Raw genomic sequence first — 13,947 nt, 5'->3', positions numbered from 1 at the left:
ATCTCCTTTTAATCTTTGGGTGTATGTGTGTATACGTGTGTGCACACATGCTCAAATATGTACCGGTGCACTGGTATGCAAGTGCATACCCATGTGTGTACATAAATGTGAAGGCAGAAAGTGACCTCTGGTGTTGTCCTCAAGAAGACCATTCTTCCTTTGAGACAGGGTCTCTCACTGACTTGTAGCTTACCTACTAGGGTAGACAGAATAGCCAGGGCATTAAATGATCTGCTCTGCCTCCCTCCTGCTGGAATTACAAGATCACATCACTATGCCTGGCTTCTCACTGGGTGCTGGGAATGGAACTCAGATCCTCAGGCTTGTGACACAAGGAACTGACAACCAACTAAACTATGACCTCAGGCCACCTGGTGATCTTTTGTAAAAAGGTTAATCAAATTAACTGCCATACCTTAATTTAATCCTCTGGTCATGTCTCATTATATTGAGGATAAAATCCATCACTTCTGCCATGCCTTTTAAATCCACCCTCCAGCAGCCACTCATAGCTCCACCTATCCCAACAGCACTCACCTTCACATACCTTCCCACCCTAGGCCTAGTCCGCCCTACCTCAGGCAGGGCCTTGTCATCTTGTAATTCTTGTAGTCTGCATATTTGCATGGCTCACCTTCTTTCTTCACAGACTCCTTTTTTTTTTCTGAATAATGCCCTCCCCCACCCTCCAAGTTTACCTTTCATGATTCTACTTAAGTTGGTGTGTGCTACCACTAACTATAATGATTAATTTCATGTGTAACTTGACTAGACTGAAGCATGACTGGATGGCAGGTAGACTGTTATTTCTGGTTATGTCTAGGAGGCTTTTTGATGAGGAGATTCACATATTATCTGATAAGCTAATAAAGGAGAGTCCTTCAGCAGTAAGGATGAATGCCACCTGATCTGACTGATGTGTTCTCAGATGTAACCAAAGGATGAAAGAGTGCAAAATGTGCCCTCCTTGCTTGTGCTTCAGGATCCACTTTTTCTCGGACTTTGATGCTGTTGGATCTGAGAATTGTACCAAAAAGGATACTATTGGTTGCCCCAGGTCTCAAGTTCTTGCATTTGGAGTAGGTTGTACACCACTGTGCCCTGGGCTTCCAGTACCTCTTGACTTGGGCTGGAGTTCTGGCATTTCTGAGTCTCCAACTAGCAGGAAGTAGATTATAGGATAAATCATAGGATTGCAGCTTTCATAACTTTATGAAAAATAATCTTTGTGAGATCATATATTTGTATGTTTATTTACCACTGCATTCTGAGCACCTAGGAATATTGTTTACCACAAAGTACACACTAAATAAACATTAATGATCTAAATTCTTATATTTTATTTCATTTAATTTTTTTTTCAAGACAGGGTTTCACTGTGTAGCCCTGGGTGTCCTGGAACTCATTCTGTAGACCAGGCTGGCCTCCAACTCACAAAGATCCACCTGTCTCTGCCTCCTGAGTGTGCCACCACTGCCCAGCTTCATTTAAAATTTTAAAATATATAAAAATATCAAGATATGCCACATAATTGAATCTGCATGTGTTCCATGTTAAAAGAAGCAAACATGTCTCAGGAATGGTCAGACAAAACCTGACTAATTGACCTGAAAGTAACATACCTTCTTCACCCACACTTTTATAGTTCATAACTATTCTCAATATCATGTAATATATTGACTGTCTCCGAGTTTGCGTGTTTGAGGCTCCATAACTATTTGTGTCCTCTTCTCATATTTAAGACAATAAATCTTTAGGTTCTGCTTAAGTACCATTGAAAAGTTTAGATTATGGCACAGTCAATTCTCTGATGGGATAACAAATATAATATACTGAGTAATTTATAAGGACATATTAATTTGGCTAATAGTTCTAAAACTGGAAAGTTCAAGGTCTGATGGCCAGAGCAGATGAGTTCTTTGTTGGTGGGAGAGGGGACTGGGAGGCAGAGGCAGAGTCCAAAGCACTAAGAGATATCATATAGTATGACAGATCAAATGTCCCATCTCATATCTCTCTTTTTCAAACCCACAGGCTCATCATATTAGGTTCTAGCTCATGTCCTGATTTATCTCAAAGGTCTTACCTTCAAATATCATAGTTAAGTTTTGAATTGAATGCCTCACACTAGAAGTGAAATTTCAACATGACTGTCTACAGGGCACTCAAACCACAGCAGACTACATAATCTCCAAGATCCCTCCTATTACATAATTCTACTAAAAATAAAGGAGAAAAGGGGAAACTCTGCAGTTTTCATTTACTTACAATCTTCTTGTTTTCAGTTATTTAGCTTCTCTCTGTATAAATATAACATAAATGAAGTCATTTGAGAGGCTAGGTTTTTACTTGCCCAGGAACTAAAATTTTAATTCTCTGCTTTTTACTATGTGTTCCTGGCAAGTCTCACAATTAGAATAATTGACTAATCCATGATTCAACTAGTCAACACTCTTCCTTTCAAAGTGTAATTGCCTAATTTGTAAAAGAAAAATGAGGGCCACTTAAAACCTTGGACAGGGTGGGGGGAGCTATGGGGAGCAGGAGGAGTGATGAGAAGGGATTTGTGGTTGGTGTGAAAAATGAATAACTTTTTTAAATTAAAAAAAAAACCTTGTTAATATAGCCCTAGTCTTAGGTCGGTTTCTCTGGAAACAGGCACTAAGAACACATGTTTCGATAAGTTAAGGTGATGACATGGGCTGGACAGCTATGGATGCCTAGTCAAACTTTGGCCAAATGCTCACAATTCCTCTAGAGTCTACAATATCCTTCACATTTGTTCTGCCTTTAGTAGACATGGCTGAATAGCTTAAATCTGCCTCTATCTGTCATGGGATGGGAAGGGGTTAATCAAGTGTTATTGATTGTCTTCTTAGTCTTTGTCTCTTTGGGGGCCCACCACTGCTGTGGATATCGTTCTATATAAATAAATCACTGATGGCCAGTGACCAGACAGGAAGTATAGGCGGGACAAGGAGAGAGGAGAATTGGGGAAACAGGAAGAAGGAGGGAGAGACACTGCAGCCACCACCAGGACAAGCAGCATGTAAAGACGCCGGTAAGCCACCAGCCACGTGGCAAGGTATTGATTTATAAAAATGGGTTAATTTAAGATAAAAGAACAGTTAGCAAGAAGCCTGCCATGGCCATACAGTTTATAAGTATTATAAGCGTCTGAGTGATTATTTTATATGTGGATTGTGGGACTGTGGGGCTTGGTGGAAGCTAGAGAGAAGCTCTCCAGCAACACACCACCCAGCTCCCAAATAAATTGCACACAGATGCTTGTTCTTAATTATAAATGCCCAGCCTTAGCTTGGCTTGTTTCTATCCAGCTTTTCTTAACTTTGATTATCCCATTACCCTTATGCCTCTGGGTGTCTACTGTTCTTTTATTTCTGTAAATCTTACTTTTACTCCATGGCTGGCTGGCTGGCTAGGTGGCTGGCCCCTAGCATCCTCCTCCCTTCTCTGTCTCTGTCTCTCTGTCTCTCTCTCTCTCTCTTTGGTTTCTCTTCTCCAGATTTCTCCTTTCCCCTTCTATCTATTCTTCTGCCTCTCGGCCCCGCCTATTTCTCTCTCCTGCCTCTCCAGTGGCCATTGAGCTCTTTATTGGACCATCAGATGTTTTGCACAGGCAAAGTAACATAGCATCACAGAGTTAAACAAATGCAACATAAACAAAAGTAATATACCTTAAAATAATACTCTACAACAATCAAGAGTATAGGAGAAGAAGATGCAATTGACAGAAACTGCCAAACTATGGAAGGAGTTGATGAAAAATGTCTGCCAGCATTTGGACAATATGTTCTGTTCTTTGAGGGATATCCAGATTATTCCTTCCACTCTTAGAACCATACATAAAATCCTCCTGTATCCTTTATACTAACAGAGAAGAGTAAGTTATATTCTCTGTAGATAATTTTCCAAAATGCATTGGCTTAATGTGTGTAAAGTGCCATGCATTTTAGCTCCAACTTACAGTCAACAAGGGTCATATGTATATATGATCTGTACCAAAATATGTATGTGCCTCTACCTATGAGCTTGTGTGCAGAAGAGCGTTGAAGTGCCATCTGAAGACTAATATCCACAGTAGAAAGAAGCAGTTATCAAATGCAGAAGTGGTACTTTGCTACAGTGACTACTTGCCTTAGCAAAGCAAAGGCTTGAGTCGGGCATGTTGGTGCATGCTTCTAATCAGCACTAGGGAGGTTGAGGCATACTGCTCAGTACGAGCTACATTGCAAGATCTTGACTCAAACCCTGCCTTTCCCCTCAAAAAATATAAGATAACTTTAGCTATGTGCCTATTTAATTGGCTCTGTTTGAATTCCAAACACCTCAGATTTTATATCATTTAAAAATTCATCAACATATGCATATAGGAGACTGTAATAAAGGCAGAGATTTATGTAACCATTGTATAATTCTTGAACTTTCTAAATGTGTTTTTCTGTCACTATAATTTGACCTGGGACTATTGGCCACGGACTGTACCATAATGGTCCTTGCCTGTCTCCTTTCCCCAGTTAGTTTTAAACCATGGTCCTTTTTATTTTTTTTTAAATAGTCAACCAATAGGCTTGGCCCTTTTTATCCTGATGTGTCACTTTTTAATACAAGTTTTCATCACCTCAGTAAAGGGTATTTTTTTTCCTCCCCACTGAAAAAGATGGATTGGTAAGCAGCCCCATGGTCTATAAACCATTTCCTTTTAATTCAGGGCCTAGCAGTTTGGCCTGGCTCATGTTCAGGTACTACTATAACTTGTCTAAACCCCTTCTAAAGGCTCTCCTCCTTGTGTATTTATGTTTGAGCACTTGGGTGAGCCTCAAAACTGCCTCTCTGAAGAATGATTGGATGTTTGCTCACTTCCAGCACATGCTGTAATGAAGCATGCCCCTTGCTCTTCAAATCCAGAGGTTCTGACCTCACCAGGTGAGGCTTTCTCAGGAAATGGCCCCTGAGGCAATTCCCAGTTGCACAGTTTCTGTGCTGGACAACAATAACGTGTGCACTCTGTCAGCTGTGTTCATGTTCCAACATAAAGTCCCACATAGGAAGTGTTAGGAGATTTCTAAACCTCCTAAGACTAACCATGCTTAAACTGCTCTTTAGTATTCTAGCCAGGGTCTCTGTATGTATGACAAATTTTGCAAAAGCATGTTCATTTTAAGGAGGGTGATATAATATGCAAAAGAACAAAGAATCTTTTCATCATTGGTGTTGTTGCCAAGAACAGGAACTGATGTTATATGAGCTTTGATCTTTGCTTTCTTCCCTTCCCCCACTGTGTAATTCAATTATGTATCTCCCCTTTACATAAGGCAAGTACCACTTCTCCCCACCTCCTCCTTAATTGCAGACTGTTCAAGATCCTAGATGTCCTGAGATAGAAGCAAGCTACTTCGGCATTATTTTATTCAAGCCTCTTCCAGGTACCGTGTGCTCAGGACAATTTTCTTGTTAAGGCTCCCAAACAGTAGAATATACATAATAGCTCATTCAGTAATCAGTAGATTATGAAGTGGCTGAAACGTAGATGGAAATTAATGGATATCTTGAGACAAAGAGGCTACTTATATTCCTTTGATGAGATGACACAGTAACTTACATGCCTAACTGTCTGCCATTTCCCCTCACTCTATTAGTCATGCAACTGCTAATTTTATGGAAGCATCTTGAGCTTTATTGTTACATTGCTAGCCTTGAAGGATTTTTTTATTCAAAATTAAAGATTTAAAGAAAAATGAAACCTTACCCTTTAATCTCACATTCTATATAATACCTGGTCCCTGGACAAGTATCAATTATTCTATCCATTTTGAGACAATAAACTAAAATTGAAGAAAACTATCAGTTGATCATATCAATAAAAGGAGATAGCTTGAGTATCATGATTGGTTTATAGCATGCTTTCTTGATAAGCTGGCCTGTCCTATACATGCTTACATGTAAAAGGAGACATGAACAAAGTAAGCAAGGATTTGTAGAAGTGAATTACACATTCTTCTAAAATGTCATGTGATGGGGATGGATTCAAATTGTAATGATGACATGTGAAATAAAGCTAAGAAAGAACTGTGGACAAAAGTGCCTCTTTATTCTCCTGGACTGACTTGAGTGCTATCCCCAAAGCAACATTTATTTATTTACTTTCCTGGCTTCATAATATTTCTATTAATTACAACTATTTGTCACAGCATCAAATCCAGTTTGTTTGACAAAGAAGATTATGGATTATTAAAGTCTAATAATATCAGACATTCACAAAGCATCAAGGGTGTTTCCTAATTAGTCAATAGCAAGGTCTTCCTACTCACAATTGTTGATGCTCATGCTAAGGATGGCACCCACATGTCAGAAAAAAAATTTTCAGGCACAGTTCCCTCTAGAAAAAAAGGACAGGTACCCTACTCTAAACTTGTAATGAGGTTTGATTTGTTTTCAGTCTATTCAAAAACTTCAATTTTAACCAGAAAAGCTGTTTAAAAGTTAAATCAAATCAAATCAAAATATGGAATATTAATTTAAAACACAATATTGATGAAGGGAAAATAATTTAATTATAAAAGGTCTCTAGATAGAAAATATGGTCTTTATACTAAAGTCCAAAAAGGCTATAAGTATTTATAACAGTAAATTGCATCAAAAATGTACAATTGCATTTGTAAGTTGATTTTGATGAAAAAAATTGCCTCTTCACTTGGACACCTAGGATAACTAAAAGCAGGAATAAATACTGGCACATTTATCTTCATTTTGTGTCCATTTCTTTTACTTTTGCTGAAGACAACATAAATCATTGTTCTAATTATATACGCCTTGGATTCTAGAAAAAGCAATTGTATCTAGAAAGATACTATTATCACAAATGTTTTATACTCCAAAGATAGCATTTTACTGCAGAATCCATCCTCTTCATTCCAAAGTATATGTTCTTAACAACAATACAAACAAAAGCATTTGATAAATGGCCATAAAATATTAAAATACATAATTAGTTTGGTAACTTGTATGAACTGTATGATCTTATAAAATATATGTTTCTCAAATGAACCAATTTTAACAGGCAACTACATAACTAGGTAAAGCATAAATATGGTAAACAAAAATGAAAAGAGGGTAAAAATTATTCCTGGACATAGCTCTAGGTCAACATGCTACTTAACATAACCAAAGAGCTTTTTATTTTTTTTTATTTGTTTATTTTTTGTTTTTTTGAAACAGGGTTTCTCTGTGTAGTTTTGGTGCCTGTCCTGGCTCTCACTCTGTAGACCAGGTTGGCTTTGAACTCACAGAGATCTGCCAGGCTCTGCCTCCTGAGTGCTAGGGTTAAAAGCATGTGCCACCACCACCCAGCGCAAAAAGCTTTTTAAAATGTCTAAAATAAAAATCATCAGCTCTTCTAATTATTATGAAAGCCCAAATAGATAAAAGGCAGTGCTATATAATTAAACAGCAGCTATGAAAACCTAGTAAGGAAAGTATACATTTGTCTTGGTTGTTTACACACAAATACCAAATACAAGTACCACTAGTATATTAATAATTATAAAGTCTTTAGTAGGAGAGAACGAGACCCCATGCTCACTAATCATGCATGATATAGAAGAGTTCTTAAACCACCTCTCAGTTTCACCTTGTTGTTCAATGGTCATTCAGTTCAGGAATGATGGAAGAACTCCCACTGTTGCTGTTGCCTATCAGGAAGGCCCTGGGAATTAAACAGTGAAAACATTTATGAGAAATAAAAGGTAAGTGTGTGAAAAGGTGGTGATAAAGTACAGCTAGACCACACTGAAAATCAAACATAAAGCATACAGATTCCCCAAATTAACAAGTGCTGGGAAGATGGTCAGATCATGTATGTGCCAGAAAAGTAATGAAGTAATCATTCTTAATTTTATAAATATCTAACTAACGTAGCAAAGTCTCACTTGTACTGAGGCATGCCTAAAAACATGAAAGAACAATCTGAACCCTGGAACCAGAAATCTCTACTCACGACTGCTGGCACACTCACTAGAACTCCATTGTTTAACAAGTAAGTTTTCATTGTTTCCAATAGGCTCCAGGATCTGTCTAGATGCAAAGAAAACAACATTGAAAAGAGCTCACAAAATCCCACTATTAAAGGACTATACTTTTATTGGATAGGTGGAGCATACAGTGATTTTAATGAAAGGAATGGACAAGGAAAAAATTGAGATTGAAAACAAGTTAATAAACTGGCCTCTTTGGTTGAGTTTGGAGTTCACACAAGATTTCACAAGAGGTGACATTTAACTTGAGCATGAAAGATGGGAGCCAAATATGTAAATTTCAGACAGAAGAGAGTCTAGATAGAATCGCCAAGTTTAACTTAAAGCATTTTAAACTTTTACTTTGGATTCTATAACATGTGCACATTTCTTTCAATGCAAATAAATTGTAGGTTTTCGTCAGTGTTAATGAACTATTTACTGAAATGACTGCTTGGGACCTAACCTGCTCTAATTTGACCTCACGTTTTGACTTTCTTATAAACCAATATTGTCCTGATATTATGAGACCTGTACTTTTCTTTCTTCTTTACTCATTAATATAGAAATATACTTTCTTATCTTAACCCTGACTCTCACACCCATCTGAACTCATTTATAAATTGAGTAATGATATATTAATAAAATGTGTACTACCCAGATGGCCTTAATAAATTGTGTCCATAGAAATTCAGGTGATATCAAATTAGCTGTTCCAAGATGTTTTACTTTACTCTTTATCACATTGACATGGTTCCCAAGGGTGACAATTTTTAAAAACACATGAGAATATTAGAAGTAATTCAACTCTCATTTTGGTAGTGACTTGGTAGCAGGTACGAACTCATTCTTTCCTCTTCTCCTGAAATATTTACGACATGGAAATATCAATAACAAAGCCCATAGAGATTTCATAGGAAGTCAGGAAACAGATTTCAAATCATATAAAGTGCTGATTAAAGCTGTTGAGGCTGATTAACTTTATCAGAAGTCTTTATAGAGAGAAGTAATAAGAATGCAGAAAAAAATATTTTTAATGGAATGCTATTTAGAATGATATAGGAAGACCCATTGCTAAAAATATTGCACATTTTGGTCACAAGAAGCAGAACTGACCTTGAAGCTTCCTCCCTACTGGCTACCTATCACAGTTCCAGCAGGTGCTAAACAGAATGCTAAAAGAGAAAAGACATCAACAATCTTACCCAACTATATGTCCTAGAAGCTACAATAATGAGCTGTCAAGCAAGATATGCCCTGTAATGCCACAATGGCAGGACAAGTATGGAGGTAATAAACTACGTTTCAAAAGTTGGATTTGAGGCCTATTCCACAAGAGAGAACTCATAAATGAGTCTATAAACAACTTAAAAGTGTGTGGTGGCCACTATATTCATGAAATCACTGCAGATAGGATTATCTGCACAAGAGCTGCATAAGATTGGGCCTGTCACATTTCATCATAAAATGGGAAAGGGCTCACAAGGCCCTATTCCTCTTTGATGGACAGCTGACAGTTAACTCTTGGAGAAGGGAGTATCAGTTTCTTCAGTGTGGTAGCCACTATTAAGTTGTTCTCATTCCAGTAAATAATCTTCCACCCATACTCAGGGAAGAAACACTAATAAACACAGTAGGTAGCACACAAAAATGCATGATGGCAAGAAAGGGAGTTGTTGGGAAAAAATGGTATGGGGAAGAAGGGAGATGAGAGAAAAGTATATGAGTAAAAATAGCTAAAATTTATTATATAAATGCATGAAACTGTCAAAAACATTTTTTTCAAATGGGATTATGTTTTGTGGGTAGTTAGCTAATGACAGTAGAACTCTAAAAGTTACAAAAAACATATAGCTTCTATGTAGAGATTTTATACCTGTTGAGATATTAGTCATGAAAGAGATTAAAACATTTCATAAATAACTGAAGAAGCAGTAGTAGAATGGAGTCTGTTAATAGACACAATAGTGGCACAGACTTCATAAACCAATACTTAGAAAAATTTTAAACCAGGCATAGTGAGTGGCTCACACTGTAACTCCAGTTATTAGGAGACAGAGTTAGGAGTATTGAGAAAGCATTCAAAGCCAGCCTAGATTATATAAAAAATACTCCTCAATAGACTATAAGGTTTCTAAAACTTTTAAGATGTCATCCTTAGCAGTTTCACAGGGATTCTAAACTGAAGAAATACTCGTCTCAGGAGATTTGCAGATATGACTTCAGACTAATGTAGCTGATTATTAATAGATAATTATAGAACCAAAATGTTTTAAAGCAATTATATTGTTAGATTAACATGGACAGAAATTGCACATGATAAAATAGGATATTGAATATTAAATCTTCTATAAAAGAAGACAGAATTATAGGGAACAGAAATGTGATAAGTATGAAAGAGAAGAGGGACAAGTTGATGAAAAACAGCGGAAAAGTAATATGTACATGTCTGGAGATGTCATAATGAAACCTATTGTTTTGTACAGTTAATATATGCTAACAAAGTTCTGCACAAAACTTCTACTGATGCACAGCTTGTTGAGGAAACCATATAGATACAAACATCAAGGCATTCTGATGAAAAACTATGACTACAAAGTAGAAACAAAAATCCAGAGACTAGGAGATTCACAGACCATCATTTTCAGAAAGCTGAGCAAGACTCTAAACTTTGTTAGATTTCAGAATTTCTGTGAGCCTTACTCAACTGGATTATACATTGTAATGATCTCTAGTCCACAGCTGCATGTTGTGATGAAGGAAGGTGTGAAAGACCATATAGATACAATTTTAGTAAAAAAAATGCACTGTTAGTTGATGCCATAAGAAGATAAGACTTTAACAGACTTTGAGAAGAGAGAAGGTATTTTATACATCAGAAAAAAATAATTGGTGGATATAATTATATATGCCCACAAACTATTTTCTACTCATCTGATAAATCATGGCTAACCTGGTTGATTTTATTATTCAATAGATGATAGCAGAAGAATAATTCAACTATTTCTGAGTCCAAGGACAGGTCATAAGAAGACTTTTGATTTTCATCCAGTTCTTTGTAATGCTCAACATGGAAACATGAGCTGCCATATTAAACTTTGACTACCCTGTAGTAAACAATGTATCAAAAGACCCTGATACTCTATGATAATGGACAGAGACCCAATTGAGTATTCAACTCCTGATTCTCTTTATCAAGCCATCAGCACATAAACTAAACTATATTTAAATCTTCAGACGTTCAAATTAGTAGTTGAATACCAATGAACAACCCCAACTGGCCAAATGCAGAGTAGAAAATTGCTCAAATGAGTTGTATCTGAATTTTCACCCCACCCCAAATTGTGGTTATGTAAACATACATAAAATATTTTTATTTGTGCTAATAAGTATTGGGGGCAGTAATATGTAACCATATATATATATATATATATATATATATATATATATATATATATATATCCAAAATACCACACTATCTAAAACTACAGAAAGGACTAGGCTTTACCCTGAAGTACAATTGTGAAGTTGACTAATTAAACTGAATAGAAGACTCATGAAATATTAAAGTCTTAGTAAGAAAACAATGGAAGAAAAGAGACCACAAAACACTTAAAATACAAAGTGCATGTATATATCTTTACAGACACTGTTCTGGTTAGAATTAAGTATCAAATTGGCAAAGAATCATCCCCCCAAAAAGGAATCTTTAGTAACTGTCTTTATAAAGTTGGTCTGTGAGTATGTCTGTAAGAGATTGACTTGATTACTAATGGATGTTGGAGGGTCCAGCCCACTGTGGGTAGGACCATTCCTAGGCAAGTAGAATAAGTCTGTATGAAAAAGCCAGCTGAGCCTGAGTTGTGAGGGAACCAGAGAAGAAGCCATTAAGCAGGGTTTCTCCATGGCTCTACCTTGATTTCCTTCCCTAACATCCCTCAATTATGAATTATGCTCTGGAAATGTAAGCCAAATCAAGCCTTCCTTTTGCAAGTTGCTTTGGGTCACAGTGTTTTATCACAGTAATATAATAAGCAAAGTCAATAAGCAAATATTTGTGGGTAACAATATATCAATGTGTATCATAAATCTTTTCCTTTTGATAAGAAAGGAATATTTGTTTCTGCTTCTGATTTGGGCATGCATTTTCAAGTTTTCACTTCTTCACAGGCAGTTTGAAAACTATTAAAAGAACTAAGCAAATTAGTTGGCAATTAAACTGGATCTGTTGTCTTCCACAAGGTGAAGCTTTCTACTTTCATCTAAACCGGGCATGTGCAAGAAATGATAGTTGATTCAGAATAAGCAAAATTTGCAGTGTGCAGGACAAGGGCACGTATCTGGAATATATTTAAGTCTTAATGTATTCTGCATATTTCAGGAATACCTGTTATTCCAGAGGGACCCACAGATGTTTGCTCAAAAGACAATTACCTACTTTCCTATTGTTATGGATGTCTTTTGGCTTCCTCAAACTCTATGAGCAAAACTTTTGTGCTTTGGCCATCACATAGCTGGGTGACATATCCTATGAGATGCTGAATTTTGAGTATGCTTCATTTAATTCTGTTCCAGGTGGTGATATCTTACTTCAGACAAAGTATTTACTTAATTAATGATCACTGGTAAAACTCTCATACCTTGAGTATAATTTCCAGAACTCTTCAACATTAAAGGAAACAAAAGAAAAGTCTTTTGAAGTCACTTCTAACTCTTGTTTCTCTGGTTTTGATATCTTAGTTCCTTTATTCACATTGAATAAATATGTAAGCTACATTGATTGTTTTATGTTAGGTCACTCTCGTCTTTTCCTATTCATGGTTTTCCAGGCTATGAAAGAGTTAAATTAACTCTTAAATTACCACCTAAGAGGAACATGCATAGCAAGAACAGATGCTCATTATTAGATCACACATTAACTAACCCTGAGTTAGTGCAGAACTATGAGCAGACCAAGCAATAGCAGTGCAATAGTTATGGAAAAGCAACCCACAATGAACATCTAGGACTCAAAATGACCCTTAGTCTTGGCACATAAAGGAGATCCATGTTTGTTTGTTTTTGTTTTGTTTTGCATTTTCTATACTTCCATTTTACTTCAAACATAAAAATTCATTTACATTATTTTATATCAATGACCTAAAAATATGGAAAAATTATTTCCTAAGAATGTATATATATTCTTTTTCACCATAGCATTGCCATATTCTACTTTACTAGCCAAGCAGAAGAAGGAAATCCTTGGTATTAACAGAAGCTGAACTCAGAGGTGTTAGGGTACCAAAGTAAAAAGAAAGGAAAAGAAGGCTCCTTTGACATTTCCAGCAAGTTGCAGAAATACATGCTCTACATTCCTGGCCAAATTTTCAACCAAATTTTGTGAATTAACTTGTAATGTTCTGAGCATTTAGAAAGACATGGAAAAGCAACTCAGCACCAGATTTTTATTTAACTAGAACGCATACTAAAGGTCTTTGCGAAAGAAAGGTGACATTTTATGGTTTACAAGGTCCTGTTGCCTGCACTCCATTGATTCATTCAGGCTGTGTTTTGGACCATCAGTGATTCTCCAACTAGATAGACCACAGATCCAAAAGAAGACTTCTGTGTTGTATGATGATTCTAATACAAGATTTTGTTCACATCTAGACTCCACACTAGATGTTTGGCAATGTTACTCTTGGCTGACTTTCTTTGATAACACAACTATGAATATGGCTCAACTTCTGATTGTAACTGTTAAGGTTCTTTGCTTCTGTTCCATTCCAATGAGCATCCTTCCTCCAGATATCTGCATTATTTAAGTTTGGCATGTATTTTTCATGCTATCTTCAGAAGACTATCATGGCTACTCAATATAAATTTCCTCTAATTTTTCTAACCTGTAGAGGATAGACAGATTTCAGGAATTATA

Source organism: Peromyscus maniculatus, chromosome 4 (genome assembly GCF_049852395.1).
Source record: "Peromyscus maniculatus bairdii isolate BWxNUB_F1_BW_parent chromosome 4, HU_Pman_BW_mat_3.1, whole genome shotgun sequence".
NCBI lineage: Eukaryota > Metazoa > Chordata > Mammalia > Rodentia > Cricetidae > Peromyscus > Peromyscus maniculatus.
This window is presented reverse-complemented; position numbering follows the sequence as displayed.